The 22122-nt window shown below is 37.9% G+C and overlaps 1 protein-coding gene and 1 pseudogene across 2 annotated transcripts in view; both read left to right on the top strand.

Annotated features, from left to right (window-relative positions):
* The window catches only part of HPSE2 (heparanase 2 (inactive)), a 529690-nt gene that overhangs the window by 271976 nt on the left and 235592 nt on the right, over window positions 1-22122 (top strand). The window lies entirely within an intron of this gene.
* LOC308528814 (large ribosomal subunit protein uL23-like) lies at window positions 10254-10733 on the top strand (annotated as a pseudogene). Its single transcript has one exon. The product of its transcript is annotated as a large ribosomal subunit protein uL23-like (transcript).

The raw sequence follows: 22122 nt of genomic DNA, 5'->3' as shown, positions 1-22122 counted from the left end.
TCTTGTGGGAGGAAGGAAAAGAGAGAGTAAAGAGGGGAGGGAAGGTCAATAAAGAGGACAGAAGGAAACACAGTTAAGAGGAAAGGGGGAGGGTGGAGGAAAAATCTTCAGTGCATTTGGTACTTTCTCATCTTAGTTGAGTTTAGCAGGAGAGATTGTGTTGCAGCTAAAGGAATGCTAACAGCTTCACTTTCCTGCCGTTGTCCAGGGACACTCTCCTATTTCTATGGCCTCTGAAATGTATGTTCCATTCCTTCTATCCATAAGACTAATTCTGGCCCATCTGTTTTGGTTCAGTGATAAAAAATTACCAGAACACAGGCAGTAAGTAAATAATCCTTTTTTTACAATGGACCTGGCTTTTATGAGTTTCTAGCTTTGATCTGATTCTCTTTTTTCTCTAACTTTGCTGCTCTTTGGCCTTTCTTAGTTTTTAGTGTCTTTGCTCACCTCCTGCTAAGTCTAATTTCTTTTTTACTCTCAAATCCTGAATTAGCTTCATTGGCTATGGACAAGTCTGCTTCATCTTAGCCTTAATCATTTTAAGATTATTTCTCACCTGAATTATTTTATGAATGATATGCACCGAAAACATCTAGCTGGTGTATATGGGCTTGTTAACATTTCAAAAACTGATATGCTAATTCTTATTTTTCTCTTATCCCAGTTGAGCCATCAAATTGTTATGGAAAACTCAAGGCTGATCCCTATTACCCACCAATAATAGTGCAGTGACCATACAGCCTGGATATTAGAATAAAGTACTAATTAAGGAAATTCTGTTAAGTAGACAGACCTAGTATTCTGATATTAGTCTAGCAAAATATGGTCACATAGACAGGACATAAACTGGTCTACAGAATAGATTACACATCATATATAGAGAGATTAATACTTCATTCCCTACAGCAGAGTTGGCAAAGACTTGATGTGTATGTCACTGCTACCACTTTTCATCCCTTACACATAGCAGACAACAATAAATATCACAATTCTTTTTTCCCACTGAAGTTACAGTTTGCCTAAGAATACAGGAATATAGTCCCAATCCGAGCAAATTGGCATATGTAGTGAAATCCAATAGCCATGCTTGGAGTAGTGGTTAAAACCACAAGCTTTAGTGTTTAGGCAATTGAGTTCAATCTTAACTCAGACATTTGCTATATGGGTAACCTCTTTTGGCCTCAATTCCCTCAATGTGGATAATAAAAATGCCCCCTGGTGTTGTTATAAGTATTAAATGAGATATTATGAAGTACTTCACAAATGCTGAACACATAACCAGTGTTCAATAAATGGTAGCTGCTGTTACAATTGGAATTTGAAGAGTTATCAAATACATTAAGGTTGGTAGGATGACCCATCTTTAACTGAAAGACAAGGGGAGATCGACTTTACTCTTAATACAACTTCTACATAGCTCTGGGAAACCTCTTAATAATTTAGAGTTTGTGTTTCCTGTCAGATGTTGTTATTGAATCTGAACATGGATGGTGAATTGAAGATATGACTACCAGACTGGCAAGAATATGCTTGGGCTAACCACAGTGATCAGCATTCTTCCTCTGTATTTTATACTTAAAATTTCTCTAGGCTGCTTTGTGTTTGTAGATACACATTCTCTAACTTGCATATAATATTATGGAATTAATTTCTCACACTCATCAGTGTGAACTCTGTCATTCATAACAATGTGCCATTATAGCATAACCCATAGAAACAGACAACAGTATGGTGATGGCTAGAGGGAAGGGGGAACAGGAGCTGGGTGGAGGTGGGCAAAGGAGGGGGAACAAGAGGGACACATGTAATAGTGTCAACAATAAAAAAACACGTTATCTTTGTCTTAAAATATTGGCCTGTTCAAATGTGAATATAACACAATTTCTAGTCTCTAGGAGCTAGTTAATAGACAGTGATAACCTTTTATCCTTTCTAGTCTCTGCTCCTTGAACTCTTAAATTTTTTAAATTATTTCTTGTTAATTTTACGTTATCATTTTTAGGTAATGATAGGCAGCATACTACTGCCATTTCAAAGTTTTTCAAGAACATCCCTGAAAACTAGGCTTTATGTTTTCTATTTCAAAACTCCAAAACATGAATCTGAAAATAAAATAGCAGTCACACCTTTAAATTTCTAATGACAAAGAATGTTATATTTAAAAGGGATAGAAAGTCTTAATTCACTATTTCTTAGTATAACTATGAAAAGAAAATTTAAAATGATTCATATGTGACCATGGTCAACAAAGTCATTAGGTTTAATTTTCTTCATAGTCAAATAATTGTGTTGGATTAAAAAAGAACATTTTTCTTTTTAAAGCACTTTCAAATAAATAGATTTGTATAGTCATCCTAAGAGGTAGGCATCCAGGGATTATCCAAGGCCACCCATAACTTCAACTTTTACTCGCTTTTTTTTAAAAAAATAAATTTTTATTGATTTCAGAGGGGAAGGGAGAAGGAGAGAGAAATAGAAATATCAATGATGAGAGAGAATCATTGATTGGCTGCCTCCTGCACACCCCACTTTGGGGATCCAGCCCACAATTCAGGCATGTACCTTGACTGGGAATAGAACCGTGACCTTCTGGTTCATAGGTCGATGCTCAACAACTGAGCCACACCAGCCTGGCTGATTTGCTTCTTTTTAAAAATTCTCAGAAGATAATACAGACTTTTTAACCCAGCTTGTTTTCTTGTTAAGCTGTATAAAGACAAAATACAAAATTCCACTAATAAGTTTATAATGATATATTTTTCTGCAGAATCAGCCATAACAACACCCCATGCTGTAAAGGGAATCTGTAAAGTTATCTTGCTTGATAGGAAACAGAAATCCCATACACATGCCAGGACCAAGGTCCCTTATTTTGCATCTGTTCAAGGGGGAAATACTTGGAATGGAAAGGCATTCCTATTGGTTGGGATACACAACTACTGGTAATTAAAATCTCTGATTCCTTTACTGAGCAGTCCCATGACACTCAGTAGGAGCTTATGCACTAAAGACTTCAGCTGCCTTTAGCCTGAAAATGACCCATTTCCCAACCTTATGTTAGTCCACGACACACCTGTGCACTGGCCAGGACACACTGGAGAGTAGACGGGAAGTCCCTTGTCCAGCCTGCTTGCAACCACATCAGAGACACACACCAGGTGTGACTGGAAAGTAATGAGGCTCACTCAGAAACAAAACATGACAACTGGACCAAGAACAGGATTTATGCATCCAATTGAGGACTGTTCCTCAAAGTGGTCACCATGGAAAACATAAAATGTTGCCATTGCTCTTAAGACTTTTAGAATATCTCCTTGAGGAAGGCCTTTAGAGACTATGATCTTCTCATGAAATTTGTTCATTTCTTTTTACTCATGTGTTGGTCTTTCAACCAAAACTTTGTGATTTGCTATATAGATCTGGTGCTCAGAAGAGAGGCCTACATAAGTGGTAAATATCACCAGAGATACCATAATTGCCAACAACCACCTGTAAGAAGCAGGAAAAGATGAGAAACTGATGGTGAAAGTCATCTTTAAGCTACTTAGTCATTCTGCAGCACTGCAGCATTGATTTGAGTGTAGTGAGAGGAGTAATGAGCTCTCCTGACCTGACCCCATGCTCCTAACTTTGACAAATTACTTTTTCTTTCCCTTTCTCCAAGTCTTCCTCATTCCTGCCTAGCTCTGAGGCATCTCTCTTGTTCCTAACCCTCCTTTACCACCTTTTCCCTTCCAGCTACAACTTTAGGAATACCTCCATTTCATTTGTGCCACACTTGGCTATGTCTTCACCCAGGAAATTAAAATCTTAAATGGCATTTAAAAACTGCCTTACCTTGCATATAATAAAAATGATGTTCTTGATTGAATACAACTTGAACTTGCTAATGGTGGAGGAGTGTACTGGAAGGAGGTTGGGTTTTTCAGTCAGAAGGCCAGGGTTAGAATCTTGGTGTTTTCACATTATGTTATCACTCTGACTTCTCATCAATACCATGGGCATATTAATACCTATTTTTCAGGATTTTTTGTTCAGATTAAATATTATAAATATATATGTAACATAAATGCTGAAGTTCTCAAAGGCTAAGTGACTTTCCCAAGGTCACATGGCTGATTGATGTCTTGGTATGTTGAATCTGTGAGTACAGCTAATCCATGCTTCTGATCTTTTAATTCATAATATTTCTCTTTGCTTCTGAAACTTTACTGTGTACCGGAAAAAGACTTGACAAAGGTCTAAATTCTTTAATCTACTGTCTAGTTCTACATCAATTATTGTTGAATATATTGATACCATTTAATTATCAAGCCACACCAGAATATGAATAGCTTAATATAATAAATTCAAGTGTAGCCCATGGTTCCAAAAGATAAGCCGTTCTAAATGCAGATTCTTGCAGTCTGGAGACTGATCATTTCATACATACTCATTTGTTATTTTTTTAAAATATATTTTATTGACTTCAGAGAGGAAGGGAGAGGGAGAGAGAGATAGAAATATCTATGAGAGAAAATCATTAATCAGCTGCCTCCTGCCCGCCCCCTACTGGGGATCAAGCTCACAATCCAGGCCTTTGCCCTGACTGGGAATTGAACTGTGACCTCCTGGTTCATAGGTCAATGCTCAACCATTAGGCCACACTGGCTGGGCATAGTTAATTTTTCTTTTTCCCAACCATTTTTTCCTCTGCATTTTATGACTCAGTTGATGATGCTATCCTCCTCTGAGCTACTCAGGCTAACAAATTTGGAGTAATCTCTGAAACCTATTTTTCTTTTGTCTCTTCCCCAATCCAATCCATTTTCAAGCCCTGTAGAGTCACTCTTTGCCCTTCTATTCTCTATTGCCACTGTCATCACCTTTGCCCAAGCTCATATTATCTTTCTCTTATAATATTGAAGAAGCTACCAACTGCTATCTCTGTTTTTAGTCTATCAACTCTCCCATCTATTTCCAATGTGCTGTCAGATTTATTCTCCCTTCATACTTTCTAATTCATGGCACACCTCTGCTCAGAACTTTTTAACATCTAAGGATAAAGTTCTAAATCAATAGTTTGCTTTTTTAGACCTCCCATCTGCTCCTGCCCATTTCAACCATATTTTAAACTTTTCTTCTTTACTCATTATATATAATTCAGCCAGCTGAACTCACTTTTTCTTGTAAATGTTTTTCTGCCCTATCCCAATAGTCAGGAAGTTATCTTAATTAAAGAATAATTTGTTTACTGGAATAAACAATGGCATGAAATAAGTCAACTTGAGTTTAAGTTCACAAGCTGTAGGATCTTGGACAAGTCACTGAATTTCTCCAAGTTTCAGTGTCTTTATGTGCAAAAAATGAAATCCAAATGAAGACTCATAATATTTAAATGAGAATATATTTTTAAAATGTGACAGTATATTTTTAAGATGCATTGTGAAGTATTTTTAAATGTTATTAGTTCCTCCCATATCTGATTCTCAAAGATGATCTTAAATGCCATGCTTGGAAATTTTAATTTAACATCATCACCTTTTCTTCCAACTGAAAATAAGTCCTCCCTTTTTTGAACCAAGTAGCACTTTCACTATAATATACTTGGGTTACTTTTAATGTATACCTTTTATTATAATTAGTATGTGTATGTTCTATCTCTTCTAAATTGTAAGGATCTGGAGGTCTGGGTTCCAGATTATTTCATCTTGGCATGCACCTTCTATCTAGGACCTATGATGGTATCTTGAACATTGTGGATGTTCTGTTATACTTAATAGATGAATGATGAATTTGAATCAATGATTATAAAAGTATTACTCACCTGTTTATAATCTATTTCTTTTTCCAATTTTCATCTCATCTTTTAAGAATAGAGTGATGGTGATCTTTTGGGAAGGGTTTTATTCTGATAAGAGTTGCAGCCGTGGGCAAACTACGGCCCGCGGGCCGGATCCAGCCCGTTTGAAATGAATAAAACTAAAAAAAAATAAGATTGTACCCTTTTATGTAATGATGTTTACTTTGAATTTATATTAGTTCACACAAGCACTCCATCCATGCTTTTGTTCCGGCCCTCCGGTCCAGTTTAAGAACCCACTGTGGCCCTCGAGTCAAAAAGTTTGCCCACCCCTGGTTTAGAGCCTTATAACTGATATCAAATGCAGCAGCAGTGCTATGTGAGTTTACTTGCCAGACATCAATAACATGAGAAAATGATCTCTCCTAACTTCTGCATTCAAATTGTCAGTCTTAATGTTGCATGGCTTTAGTTTGGCCTTTAATTTACAAAGTTTCTGTATTTTAATTATGTCTATATGAATGAAATGAGTGTTCTTTATATGGCTCATTACCTACATTAGTAACGACATACTCTAGTAAAATGTGAATAATTTTTTCTTGCCTATTTCTAGAACTGATCTATTACAGTTTTATTAACTTCTCTAGATAGTTTATGAATTTTAAATATATACTAGATCATACATTTCCAAACTCTTGTAGCTGGGTGAAGACTGTTTCTAGGATCCACAGATATGCCCCTTTGGGAGGAGATTGTTAGGAGATCTCTGCCTCATAGGGAGTCAGCTAAGGGCTTAGGAAGCCAGTAAGGAATGTACACCTTCCCACAGTTTTAATAATTATTTGAACACCTAGATCTGTGCTAGTTGCTATGAGAAAATAAAAATGCATTAGACAGACTGCATATATGATGCTGGTTTCATAAGATTATGATGGAACTGAAAAATTCCTATTGCCTAGTGACATCATTGTCCTTGCAATGTCATAGCATAATGTATTACACATGTGTTTGTAGTGATGCTGGTCTAAAATCTACTGCACTGCCAGACATATAAAAGTACATACAACTATGTATGCTACATAATACTTGATAATTATAATAAATGCCTGTTACTGGTTTGTGTATTTACTATACTATACTTTTTATTATTATTTTAGAGTGTACTCATAAAAATATTTGCTGTAAAACAGTATGTTGTGTTACTCCAGCAGCAGCCTCACACATCTCCTGTTTACCATGTCTCTTGATTGCATCATTCCTCTTGAGCTTAATTTAATGGTGTTGTTTTATAAATTTAGTCTAGCCGAAGTGTAAAGTGTCTGTAAAGTCTACAGTAATGTCTTAGGCCTTTACAGTCACTCACAACTCACTGATTCACCCAGAGAAACTTCCAGTCCTGCAAACTCCATTCATGGTAAATACCCTTTACGGGTATATCATTTAAAAAAATCTTTTACACTGTATTTTACTGTACCTTTTCTATGTTTAAATATACAAATATCTACCATTGTGTTACAATTGCTTACAATTGTATTCAGTACAGTAACATGTTGTACAGGATTTTGGCCTAGGAGCAATAGACTATTATCATATAGGCTACCAGTGATGGCGAACCTATGACATGCGTGTCAGAGGTGACACACGAACTCATTTTTTTTGGTTGATTTTTCTTTGTTAAATGGCATTTAAATATATAAAATAAATATCAAAAATATAAGTCTTTGTTTTACTATGGTGGCAAATATCAAAAAATTTCTATATGTGACACGGCACCAGAGTTAAGTTAGAGTTTTTCAAAATGCTGACATGTCGAGCTCAAAAGGTTCGCCATCACTGGGCTATACCATCTAGGTTTGTGTAAGTACATTCTATGATGCTTGTACAATGACAAAGTCACCTAACAACACATTTCTCAGAATGTATCCTCATTGTTAAGTGGTGCTTGACTGTACCCCTTTTTCAAAAACGGTTTATTTATTTGTAAAATCTGTCTTTATTGTTGAAAGTATCACAGATGTCCCCTTTGTTTTTTTTTCTCATTGACCCTCTTCACTCCCCCCTGCACCCATCTCTCCCAAGCCTTTGACCACTATTGTCTGTGTCCATGGGCTATGCATATAAGCTCCCCAGTTAATGTTCTTTCCCCTACCCCCTCACCCCCACCTTCCCTCTGAAATTCATCAGTCTGTTCCATGGTTATATGTCTCTGGATATATTTTGTCCATTAGTTTATTTTGTTCATTAGATTCCACATATGAGTGAAATCATGTAATACTTGCCTTTCTCTGAATGGCTTATTTTGCTTAGCATAACACTCTCCAGGACCATCAATGCAAAAATGGTTTTAGATTCTTAAAAAAAAAGGTATGAGAATCCATGATTAGAGAGTTACAGACACAAGAACTTGAGAGGCAGATAGCTAGCATCTAATCTTCTTTTAAATATGTAGTTGAAAAGTTATCTTTTCAAGTTATAACACATCCATCAGTATACATTATGGGTAAGCAGATATACTTTCCATTCATTCCTGCACTGGAAAGGCAGTGGCATGGAAACTTATCATTATTAATTCTAATTATTAATTTTAATATGGACTCTTTAAGACTTGATATGTTATTATAAAGTAAAAACCTTTATAAACCACCACTGAGGTCAAGACTTAAAACTTAGCTATCCCAAATCCCTCCAGTGTACTTCATTCCAATTAACCCCATCCTTCTCTCCGAAGTAACCAATATAGCAATCAATTTCTTGTGTTTCTGTATATTTTTATTACTCAAATGTGTATCCTGAACACTATAGTTTAGTTTTTCCCATTTAAAAAAAATTTATGTTTTTGAAGTCTCTTCATTAAGTTCTTTCTTCGTTCTTTTCTTTTCCTTATAGTTTGCGTGTCTAAGAATCCAGGGCATTTGATCTGTAGTTTCCCACAGTCTGAGTTGTGCTGATTACATACTTATGTCTCAGTTCAACATGTTCCTCTGTCCTCTGTATTTTCTGAAAATTAACAACTGCATCCAGAGGCTTGATCAGACTCAGGTTTGATCTCTTTGACAAGACCAACAGTTCTCAAACATTTTAATTTCAGGATTTCCTTAAAAATTTTTTAAAGGCCCCCCAAAAGCTTTTGTTTATTTGAGTCATGTTTGTCTATATTTTTCATATTAGGAATTAAAATTGAGAAATTTAAAAATATTTATGTAATAATTTATTAAAAGTAAACATTAATAAACTCATTACATGTTAACATAAGTAACATTTTAAATAATAAATACCTATATTTTACAAAATGAAAAAAATGTCTACTGAGAAGAATGACATTGTTTTACATTTTTTGCAAATTCCTTTAATGTCTAGCTTAATAGAAGACAGCTGGATTATCATATCTGCTTTTTCATTCAATCTGTTGCATTATGTTGTTTTATTTTATTTGAAGTGCATGAAGAAAACCTGGCCTTATACACATTTGTAGTTGGAAATATAAGGACCTCACAGATGTCCTGAGAGGGTTCCAGGGTCTTTGGATTACACTGTAAGAATCTCTGGGCAAATCTATAGGCGGTTTTGAGCTTTTTCATCAAGAGGGACATGATGTCTGTTGATATCAGCTATTGTTGTTCAGTGCCCAAAACCATTAAATCATTGGAGGTTACAAAAATGGTGATATTCTATGTTTTATTTTTAATTTATTGGTTGGAATCCTATATAATAAAACCCTAATATGTAAATCGACCAAATAGAGAAACGACCGGTCGCTATGATGCACACTGACCACTAGGGGGAAGACGCCCAATGCAGGAGCTGTCCCCTGGTGGTCAGGGGGAGCGTCGCTCAGCCAGAAGCCGGGTTCACAGCTGGTGAGCACAGCGGCGCTGGTTGGAGCAGGCCTCAGTTGGCAGGTGGACATCCCACAAGGGATCCCAGGCTGTGTGAGGGCACAGGCCGGGCTGAGGGACCCTCCTCCCTCAGTGCACAAATGTTGTGCACCAGGCCTCTAGTACTTTTATAAAAATCTGCTTCCCACACTTACTGGTTACTCAGTGGTACAGTTAATATAGAAAAGGTAGGGTAAGTGACCCTTTCCCCTTATTTACCATTTTTAAGATAATTAAATTCTCGATCACCTTTCAAAGGTGGCCAGTTGGTTTTCAAAATCTCACTATAAATGACAAGTGCTAGCAAGGATATGGAGAAAAGGGAACCCTCGTACACTGCTGGTAGGAATCCAGACTGGTGCAGCCATTATGAAAAACAGTATGGAGTTTCCTCAAAATATTAAATATGGAACTGCAATTTGACCCAGTGACCCCACTTCTAGGAATATATCCTAAGAAACCTGAAACACCAATCAGAAAGAATATATGCAGCCCTGTGTTCCTAACAGCACAATTTATAATAGCTAAGATCTGGAAATAGCCCAAGTGCCCATCAGTAGATGAGTGGGTAAAAAAAGCTGTGGTAGCTTTTTACGAAGATGACGCCGAAAGCTAATAAGGAAGTACCTGCCTCTCCCAAAGCCAAAGCCAAAGCCAAAGCAAAGGCTTTGAAAACAAAGATAACAGTGCTGAAAGGCATCCATAGCCACACAAAAAAAGATTGGCATGACACCCACCTTCCAATGGCCAAAGACAGTAAGGCTCCGAAGGCAGCCTAAATATTCTCAGAAGAGCACACCCAGGAGAAACAAGCTTGACCACTATGCCATCATCAAATTCCCCCTGACTACAGAGTCAGATGTGAGAAGATAGAAGACAACAATACACTTGTGTTCATTGTGGATGTCAAGGCCAACAAGCACCAGATCAAACAGGCTGTGAAGAAGCTCTATGACATTGATATGGCCAAGGTCAACACCCTAATCAGGCCTGATGGAGAGAAGAAAACATATGTTTGACTGGCTCCTGACTATGATGCTTTGGATGTTGCCAACAAGATTGGGATCATCTAAGCTGAGTCCAGCTGCCTAATCCTATATAATAAAGAGGTAATATGCAAATTGACCATCATGCCCTCACACAAAGATGGCTGCCCCCATGTGTTCATAAGATGGCCACCACAAGATGGCTGACAGGGGAAGGCAGTTGTGGGCAATCAGGCCAGCAGGGGAGGGCAGTTAGGGGTGGCCAGGCCTGTAGGGGAGGGCAGTTGGGGCAACCAGGCTGGCAGGAGAGGGCAGTTGGGGGCCACCAGGCCAGCACGGGAGGGCAGTTGGGAGTAACAGGCTTGTAAGGGAGGGCAGTTGGGGGCGATTGGGCTGGCAGGGGAGGGCAGTTGGGGGCGATTGGGCCGGCAGGGGAGCAGTTAGGCATCTATCAGGCTGGAAGGGGAGTGGTTAGAGCAGGGGTGGGCAAACTTTTTGACTCGAGGGCCACAATGCGTTCTTAAACTGGACCGGAGGGCTGGAACAAAAGCATGGATGGAGTGTTTGTGTGAACAAATTCAAAGTAAACATGATTACATAAAAGGGTATGGTCTTTTTTTTTTTAGGTTTTATTCATTTCAAACGGGCCAGATCCGGCCCGCGGGCCGTAGTTTGCCCACAGCTGGGTTAGAGGGTGATCAGGCTGACAGGCAGAAGCAGGGGAAATCAGGCAGGCAGGTAAGCAAGCTGTTGGGAGCCAGCAGTCCCGTAGTATGAGAGGGATGTTCAACTGCAGCAGTCGGACATCCCCCAAGGGGTCCCAGATTGGAGAGGGTGCAGGCTGGGCCTAGGGACACCCTCCCCCACCCCCCCAATGCAGGATTTTGTGCACTGGGCCTCTAGTTCTAAATATAAAAATTTTACACTGAAAATAAAAAGCTATGGTACATTTATACCATGGAATATTATGCAGCAGTGAAAAAGAAGGATCTTTTGCCCTTAGAGACATCATGGAGGGACCAGGAGAGTATTATGCTAATTTAAATAAGCCAGTCAAAGAAAGACAAGTATCACATGATCTCACTCATATATGGAATCTAATGAACAAAATAAACCAATGAACAAAATAGATCCAGAGACATAGAAGTATGAAACAGACTGTGGAATCTCAGAGGGAAGGTAGGGGAGGATGGTGGGTGGGTGGGAAGAGATCAAACAAATAACTTGAATGCATAAATGCGTAATCCATAGACACAGATAATGGGGTGGTGAAGGCCTGGGGTGGGGGGCCAGGGTGGTCAAGAAGAGGTCAATGGTGGAAAAAAGGGGATATATGTAATATTTTCAACAATAAAGATTAAAAAATATATCACTCTAGATTAATAACAAATATATTTTGTGTGTTCCAATCAATTATAATTGTTATTCATTTTGAAGCGTATATTGCTCCATCTTAATTAATTGGAGTCTCTTGAAACTGCCTCCTGAATACTGATCATGAGGAAGACCAGTCATTTTTTCATAATCAACATCTCTGAAATAAGTGTTCCCTACAGTTTATTGGATGTCATTATTTATTAGCAACCATATATACACACACACACATATATATATTTGGATAATATAATCAGTAGCATCTTAGATTTTTTGGAAGTACCTTACCACAATTAAGGTTAATTTTTTTGCTTAAAGTCTGATTGAGACATGTGAAGCAGTCCTTCTCCATTTGTTATATTATCTGAAGTACTGGCCTCTAAGCTTATTGTGGCAGAGTTATCTGAGGATTGTACCAGGTGCTTTAAAAATTTAGGCCCCAAAGAAGCTATCATTTCTACTCACATTCCTCATTGGCTGAATTTAATCACATAGTTGCAACTTAATTGCAAGGGGTACTGGGAAATGTAGTCTTTCTTTTTGCCTAGGAAAAAGTGATATGATAAACACAACAGTGCCTCTGTAACATTAGGTAACTTGCTTAACATCTGGGTCTCAGTTTTCTTATCTATAAAATGAGGATAATAACAAGACCTTCTTTATAGGGTTATGTTAAGGATTAAATAAATTAGTACATATAAAATAAAATATTTCTATAGTACCTGACATATAATAAATGCTCAATAAATGTTACCTATTAATACCAATATTTTTGAATAGCAGTGTCTTAAAACTAATGCCTAATATGTTCCAGAAGTCCAAAGCATGATTATTCCTTAAAAGGTATTCTTCAGAACATGTTCAGATTCAAGAAGCAGAGAAAGTTTTGACAGATATATCCATGCTCTAAACCAGTCCCCAAATGAAGCCATTTTTTTAAAAATTCACCTTGAATTGTCAGGTCAAAGAATAAAGATTGTCAAGAAGAAAACTAGTTAGTAGTCATGGCTTGATTTTTGCTTCTTCCCTAAGGGATCTGGTTCCATTTTTGTCTCTCTGAGAGTCTCATGGATTGTTAGGTGTTTGGAGAACTGTCTGTCTCTTAAATATTTGAGTATGCTTTTAAAAGGTTCCAGAAAGTGCTGTTTGTTGATAAATCAGAATAATCAGAAAGAAGAGTATTAGTGAAACTGTAAAAGTAGGAACAAAATTTTATGCAATGGTGCCAGCTGTCACCCCACTTAGGAACACACATCATAGATTTCAGTGCTTTTCAGACATCTGCTCTCTTAGTCATATAAAACAGTTGTTCTTTCAGCAAAAGTCCTGGCAAAAGAGCTCCATTATTTCAGGAATTACATTCCCAAGCCTGGTGCCTGCATCTCCATAGTTAAAGAGAGGATATAGAGAGGTCCCATAATATTCCCTTGCAAAGTTAGTCCATGACTTAGTACTTGTACATACATTTTCTTACTCCATAGCTAGAATTCAAACTTCTTTCTACATTAGCTAAATATGAAGCACTAGATCAATGGTATCTGGGCACCCTCTCTTCTAGTAATCTAAAAAGAGTAGCCACTATCTAAATCCTTTCCCACATGGTTCATGACCACAGGTTTTCTCTAATCATCTGGTCAGATTCTTAGCTACCTCACCTAGACTTATAGAATCCTCCAAGCTGAACTCATTCCTCATGACAATTATCTAAACTCTTAACATTTTGAGATTGAACCCAGATCTTGCAGTTTATTTCAAGCTGTTTGTCAGCTTTCACTTGAACCTAGAAACCATTGTTGTCATTTGAACTCTTTACCATCTGACGATTGAAACCAGACCCCAAGCTGGTCTTCCAAGCTTTTTAATGACAAGAGATTGAATGCAGACCTCATTTCTGACATCCAAAACTCTTACCACTTGAGGATTAAATTCATTCCTAAATATTGTCCTTAGTCCATGCCATTTGGGGACCAAACTTTAGGTCTTAGTACTTTTATCTAAGTTCTTTACAGTTTCTGGATTTAACCCATGCTGTTCATATGTTATCAAAGCATTATATCAATTGAAGATTGACTGCACACCACAAGGCGGAAAGCCAAGCTCTTTAGCAGTTAGATATTGAACCCAGACCTCACTGAGGATTGTCTTCCAACTTTTATGCCAGTTGGATTCCAAGCCCAGTCTGTGGCCACCTTCCAACCCCTTATTGATGGGGGAGAAACAGAGCTCCCCAAACCACTTTAAGCATTCTATCCTGAGGGATCAAACCTATCTATGGTCATTATCCAACATCTTTACCAGCAGTGGATAGGACTTGGCTGTCAAAAAACAAGCAGAAAGATTGGTTGAAAGCTCTATTTATCTTTTTCAGCTGCTAAAGATCTTAAATGATATTAGTAGCTCTGAGGAGCAGTACTTCTCAAAATCTGGTTTCCCACCACCTGCAAGAGAACCACCTGAAGCTGCTTATTGAAAAGGCACATATCTGGGTTCTATCCAAGTTATGGCTCTATCAAAAATTCTTAGGCCTGTGGCCATGGAATCTGCATTTTCAGAAAGCGCTCTAGCTGATTTTCATGCACATTAGAAGTTGAGAACCACTGCCCTTGAGCAAGGTCTATGTTGTCTGTTGGAGAATAATCCCAGGTCTCCCAGCTGCCATCCAGCTGCTCACCAGCTGGGTCTACAATGCAGGTTCTTATTAATATATTCTATCAGTACATTACTTTATTAGCCTGGATGTATAAGCCAATTTTTTCCTAACTGTTATTCAGTTGTGCTGGTTTATAGGACGGGACTCATTCCCTTGGTTCAATAAATATGGGAGGAGGGGAGTAAGTTGAGTTGTGGTATAGCACAGCCAACTCTGCCACAGGGATTTCATTTCCCACTCAAACAGGACCACCAATATAGTACCTTGCCTTGGGGAAGCATACCATCAGCTCTGAATGCATGTTCCTTAACACCACACCATCCTGCAAATATAGCTTCTGTGAAGGTAAAAACTGGTCCTCCCCCAGCTTCTCCGCAGCATTCAAGCTGGTCAAATTGGCATAAAGGTGACACTAAAACTTCTTGCCTACCCTGCTTGTCCCTGCTTTCTCAAACACCGCCCCCCCCACACACACACTCTTCCCATATAAAAATCAGAGTATTTACAAATGTACTGTTTTATAAGGAAATGCTGAGGGGTGGAGAATGAAAAACAAACAATCTAGATGTTAACATCTGGAGCAGACCAAATTAAGACATAAGAACTCATTACTGCAGCAATTACTTACTAAGTCTGGGAAACTTAAACCTAAGCTGGGTTGAAATTTTTCAAGCATGCCTTAATATAAAAATAACTTGGGAAAATCTGCATGGACTATTGTGACTCAAATTGAATTTTATGTCCACTATTGAAAATGCATGGCCCTGATTTCCCGTTGATTCTGAGGGGAGAATCATGCTCTCTAGGGCTAAAATGTGTGTTTGCTTTTAACCAAGGGATGTTAAATTAAAGAATATTTTAAACCATCAAGTCTTATGGATGTTTATTTTTTAAACTTCTTGGTTAAAGTGAAAAAAAATTTCATAATGTTAGAAGTTTTGTTAATAAGCCTTGCTTGTGTCTACATGAGTACTTTTACTATAGTGTTAGATTTAGGAAGTATCAAGAATAATTTTTGTAAATCCTTCTACCTTTTCTTTTTCCTGTATCTTGGAGATTCAGGGTTGTCATTAAACTTACTATTTTCAGACTGAAGCCTTTTGTTTCTGAGTCATAGGGTGCGAGGTGAAAATTATCTCTTCATTAAGTCCTATTCGTTACCCTGATTTTCTTCTTTTTCTTCATCTTCTCCCTCCTCCTCTTAATCCCCCTTTCCTCCTCCCCTTCTCCACTACACTTATTATTGTTTTCTGTCCTCCCCCCCTAGAATGTAATTTCTATTAGGAGGGGAATTGAATCTACCTCATTCACTGTAGTTTCCTCTATACCTGGAACATAGTGGATAATATTTATTGACTAGCTGAAAGACTGCCTAATTAAATAAATGAGTGAATGAGATCAGCCAGAAACAAATAACTTAAAATTCCTAGTGATATTGGAGAATACTGGAGTGGTAAAATTTTCACAATTCAAGGTAGTATTGAAAATCACTTTGAAAATGCAATCGAAGCCCTTATGAGAATATGTCAAAGTTTGAAAAGAGGATAGATGATATAGCATCAATAATCTGTACCAAGAATCTGATGATGATGAGTTCTAGTTCAGGTTCTACCACTTAGCAGCTTTGTGACTTTATTCCAAATTATTTATTATTTCCAAGCTTCAGCATCCTTGAAAATTCACTCTTCCTACCTTTCAAGATTGTGGGCCTCCAATAAGAAAATACATATGAATATTTTTGAAAACTACAAAGCTTTATGCAAAGCGGAGACAGTGTGTATTAGTTAGGGTTCTCCAGAGAAAAAGAACCAATGACATCTGTGTGTGTAAATACATATACATAAATATATACATAAATATATACATATATGTTTAGAGAGAGAAAGGGGGGGAGAAAAAGAGAGAAAGAGAGTTTTAAGAAATTGGTTCTCACTGTTGTGTACACTGTTGTGTAACAAGTCCATAACTTGTAGGATAGGCTGGCAGACTAAAGACCTACGGAAGAGTTCCAGTTCAAGTCCAAGGGCAACTACTGGCAGAATCTCTTTTCCTTCAGGGAGGTCAGTCTTTTTTTCCTTTTAAGGCCTTCAACTGATTGTATGAGGCCCACTTACATTATAGAGGGTAATCTGTTTTACTCAAAGTCTACTGATTTAAATATCAATCTCATCTAAAAAATTTTCACAGAAACATCTAGATTCTAGACTAATGTTTGACTTAATATCTGGGTACCATAACCTAGCAAAGTTGACATATAAAATTAATCATTACAGGGGGGAGATAGATTCCTTGGTGGCACCACATCCCTAGCAATCTTTTTTTCCCCCCAACAATCTTAAAGCAGCTTTTAATTATTAACTTTTGCCACATAATAAAATATGTAATTCATTCAACCTTTCATTTCTGTCTTTCAACTACCATGCTTATAACCACCATTATTGTTTTACCTTGGTAACCACATAAAAGCTGCTCTTTTCTAAGCATCTTTTTTTTTTTTTCTGTTGAAGGCTAGTATAGTTATCTATTGCTGTATAATAATAAACCATTCCCAAAACTAGTGGCTTACTACAATAATTATTTATTTCAAGTTTTCAATTTGGCCAGTGCTTGACAGGGAATGCTCATCTCTGCTGCATGTGGTATCAGCCACCTGGGCAGCTTATCCTAGGGGCTGGTGGATCCACTTCCAACACTGCTGACTTACATTGGAGCTAGTACAAAGCCTGCTGGAGCCGAGGGCTACGGGCCTCAGTTCCTCTCCACATGGATCTTTCCATGGGCTGTCTGTCTTTCTCATGGCATGATGGCTGGTATCAAGAGTGAGCATTTTAAAAGAGAGAAAGTGGAAACTGCCAGTTCCCTAAGAGGCCTGGTCCTAAAAACTGATGCATACAGAGTCCAGATTTCAAGGACAGGAGACATGGATTCTATCTTTCAATGGGAGAAGTGTCAAAGAACTTGTGGTCAACTTTTAAATCTGCCACAAAGATACTTCCATAAATCTCATTGTTAGGTCTTGTCTTTACCCTCTTTTCAGAGTTGCTATTTTAAATTAAAGAAAATTTAAAGTGTAGTAAAATGAATATTAAAGTATTAAAAATAGGGTTAGTTTGTGGTTTTTTTGCTCCTACACAATACTGACACTTAATATCTTTCAGGTTTTCTCATGTACTCATTCAACAGATATTTACTGAGCATCTACTATGTATTCGGCACTATTCTAAACACTTGGCACACAATGCTGTACAACAGAGGCAAGGTCTTTTCATCCTTCGGCACACACATTTTAGTGGGGAACAAATACATGGTAATCTAATGATTTTAGATACTATTCACAGAATTGAGCTGCAATTATGTGATGAAATGACTAAAAATATTAAACGTTCAGCTGCAAGTAACAGCTGCAATTAATTAAGAGTAATTTAAATAACGAGCCTGGAAGTAGGGTGGTTCTGTCTGGTTAATTTAGTGGTCAGAGACATCATCAAGAACCCAGGTGCTTTCCATCTGCAGCTGTTCTGGCATCACATGCATTCATGACTATGCCCCATGACAAAGAGATAAAAGGAAGGGATGTGTATGTATATAGAACTTCTCTCTTTTCCATTCTCATAAGTAAGGGGCATTTTCCCAGAAGTAGGTTTCCTTCATGTCTTATTGGCCAGAGTTGTGTCACATGCTCATGCTTAAACAAATCCTAGTAATTGTAATGAGACCACCATAACTGACTTAGACAATAGAATTCATCTCCTGGGGATGGCATCTATTTCCCCACAAGCACTGTCTGCTTAAGGGAAGGGTAAATAAAATTGGAGTTTTGTTAATAAAGAAGAAGAGGGAACAGGCTTTAACATCAGTGACTAAATTTTAATTTAGGAGGTTAGCAAAGACCTTTTTGAATAGATGACATTGAAGCTGAAATCTGAATGACAGGAAGGAGCCAGCCTTGCTTGAGGAAAAGGAAACTCTTAAGGAACTATGTAATTGGCCTTTTAGTAATTCTCCAGCTTTTTCTCAAATAATTATGTACATACCCAATACAGCCTTTACTTATGACCTTTCCAGTGTCTGTATGTTCTCCTCTCTTTCATCATAGTAGTACCTCTTTTTTTCTCTAGGAAAGTTCAGCTCAGACATTGCTAAAGGTTTCAGGAAAACCTTCTTTGCCTCTCCCACCTCACATATATCCAAACACTGGATCAAACCTTCTTTGATTGATAAACTGTAAAGAAACATGCATTTTTTGTAAGATACGTGTATCTCTACTCTGTTGTAATTAGTATAGCGGAGATTTTCAGTATGATAACTTGAGTAGTATATGGGATTTGCACTATACCTTTGGATGTAAGAACACACACATTATACCAATTTTTCTCAATATCATATTTCTAACAATTTTGTGGCCCAGTGCCTGACACATAGTAGGTGTTCCATAATGTTTGTTGAATGAATAAAAGGGAGGGAGGGATGGAGAGAATTCCTAACCTTAAGAAATATATAGGCTACTAAGGAAAATAGAGATATAAGCCAATAGTTCAATGCAGCTGCTAAGAGCTATACAAGAAGTAAAATAATAAAAGGTTTTTAAGAGCAAAGCCAGCAACAACTAACTCAATAAAGTACCCTTCTTTCATGCATCTGCCCCTTAGGTCCTGACTATCTTGGTAACTCTCCATTGTCTTCTAACTGATTTTTAAAATTCAGTTTTTCTAGCAACAGGAAGGTGATCTTATATAGCATGACTCTTCATAACCAAGAATGGAAATCTCAGAATTATTTTAAAATTTATCAGCCACAAATGTATAACATAATAAAAAGTTATATTGGGTGATAAACAGGAAGGGGCAGAGACAACATTAAGAAACAATAAATAATGGTTATTTTACTGTCTGGCTTTCCTATTGCAGAAGAAAATTGTTTATCATAGTTAAATAAATTTTTGCTGCTTCTCACAATGGAGCATCATAACACATAGAGTTGCCCAAATGAAAAGCAGGCTATACATTTCAGTTTAGTATATCTGCTATTAATGTGTTCCTTAATTGGTTGTTTTCTCTGTTTCTGGTAATTTAATAAGTGTAGCCTTTTCCTTTGGTCATTCTTGAATAGACTATTAGCATAATCAAAAGTCATGGCTTCTAAATTTGATGAAAATCCATATGGTTATTTTTACTTGACATGGAACAAAGTAATAAACAGACAGTTATGTTTATACTGGAGGCCGTTGCACGAAATTCGTGCAAGGTGGTCCCCTCAGCCCAGCCTGCACCCTCTCCAATCCTGGACCCCTCAGGGGATGTCTGACTGCCGGTCGGACATCCCTCTCACAATCCTGGACCACTGGCTACTAATCGCTCACCTGCCTGCCTTCCTGGTCGCTCCTAACTGCCCCCACCCGCGCCAGCCTGATTGCCCCTCACTACCTCTGCATGCTGGCCTGATTGCCCCTAACTGTCCCCCCTGCCGGCCTGGTCACCCCTAACTTGCCCCCACTGCCAGCCAGGTCACCCCCAACTGCTCCCTCCCTGCCAGTCTGGTCACTCCTAACTGCCCCCCCACCAGCCTGGTTGCCCCTCGTGGCCCCCCCACCAGCCTGGTTGCCCCACGCAGCCTGCTGTTCAGTTGTTTGGTTGTTCCTCACTAACCCCCCCGCCGGCCTGGTCTTCCCTCATGGCACGCCCCCACCGGCCTGGTCACCCCACGCAGTCTGCTGTTCAGTCATTTGGTCGTCCCTCACTAACCCCCACTGCCAGCCTGGTCGCCCCACGCAGACTGCTTGTTCATTCGTTTTGTCGTCCCTCACTAAACCCCCTGCTGTGGTCATAGGCAGCCATCTTGTGAGGGCATGAGGGTTAATTTGCATATTACCTCTTTTTTATATAGGATGGATTGGATTTGTACAAAAATATTGATAGGATTAATAAGTGCACTTAGCAAATTTGTAGGCTACAAAATCAATTATATTTCTACATACTGTCCACAAACCACTGGAAAATAAAAATTTTAAAAATGCTATTTTTTAAAAAATATATTTTATTGATTTTTTTACCCAGAGGAAGGGAGAGGGATAGAGAGTTTGAAACATTGATTAGCTGCCTCCTGCACACTCCCCACTGGGGATGTGCCTGCAACCAAGGTACATGCCCTTGACCGGAATCGAACCTGTGACCCTTGAGTCCGCAGGCTGGTGCTCTATCCACTGAGCCAAACCGGTTAGGGCAAAAATGCTATTTTTAACAGCATCAAAAACATAAAAAGTACTTAGTGATAAATTTGATAAATTGGATCTGTGAAAATTTACATAAAACACTTCATTTAACATGTGTGAGGCCTTTCGGGTTATACAAACTCAAACCTTGGCATCACTAATTACTAGCAGGGAAAATGTGAGCAAGAATTTAGACTCTTTAGACTTCCGTTTCCACTTTTTTGAAATTTTAGTATAGTAAAATTTACCTTAAGGGTTGAAATGAGTTCATATATATGATACATAGCAGGTGCTCTTTCTCTTTGCATAACAATGTAATTTCTCTACCTCTGAATTTAAAATTTCATTTTCAACATGGCCAAATTGGTTATTTTTACTACTTGATGGATTAAAAAAACACATATTAAAATAAAAATACCATTAAAATGAACATAACCATTTGTTAATTAATTCACAAAACAAAGGTCAGGAAACTGACCTATGGAAAGTCCAACCTTACAAATCCTGCTAACAACAAATAATGTTATTTATAGAGAGATAATAATTTGGAACTCACAAGATAAAGGATTTTCTACTTTAATAACAATGTATAATACAATTAATTTAATTATTTTGGGGCATCTATTACTCCTTAGGAGAAATGATACTTTTTTATATCTTTTAACTCTGTTGACTCATAGAGCACCAGCTTAATGCAAAAGCATATTATTGTGTCATTATATCCCAAAATGCCTAATGTATTTTTAGTTAGCAGTGATTTTTCAGGAAAGCTGATTATGGGTCTACCAAAAAACATTAAAAAAAAATGATTTCAGAGAGGAAGGGAGAGGAGAGAGAGAGAAACACCAATGATGAGAGAGAATAATTGATTGGCTGCCTCCTGTACGCCCACACTGGAAATTGAGCTCAAAACCCAGGCATATGTCCTGACTGGGAATTGAACCCATGACCTCCTGGTTCATAGGTCGATGCTCAACCACTGAGCCACACCAGCTGGGCTACCAAAAAACATTTTAAATGATATATATGGCTTGTATGACATTTGCTTTTCTGGAAAATGCTGCTTTTAGAGCACAGAATAGACTAGTATTTCTCAACTATGGTTCATGGACAACCTGCATCAGACTCACCTAGAGTGCTTGTTAAAATGGCAGATTCCTGATACTAGCGCATGAATGTCAGAGGGTGGGTCTCAGATATCTGTATTTTTAATATGTGTTCCACAGATGATTCCTGTGCACAGT

This window comes from Myotis nattereri (assembly GCF_964212035.1).
Source record: "Myotis nattereri genome assembly, chromosome: 13".
Lineage (NCBI taxonomy): Eukaryota > Metazoa > Chordata > Mammalia > Chiroptera > Vespertilionidae > Myotis > Myotis nattereri.
Note: the sequence above shows the minus strand (reverse complement) of the source record. Positions and strands in the feature narration are given on the sequence as shown.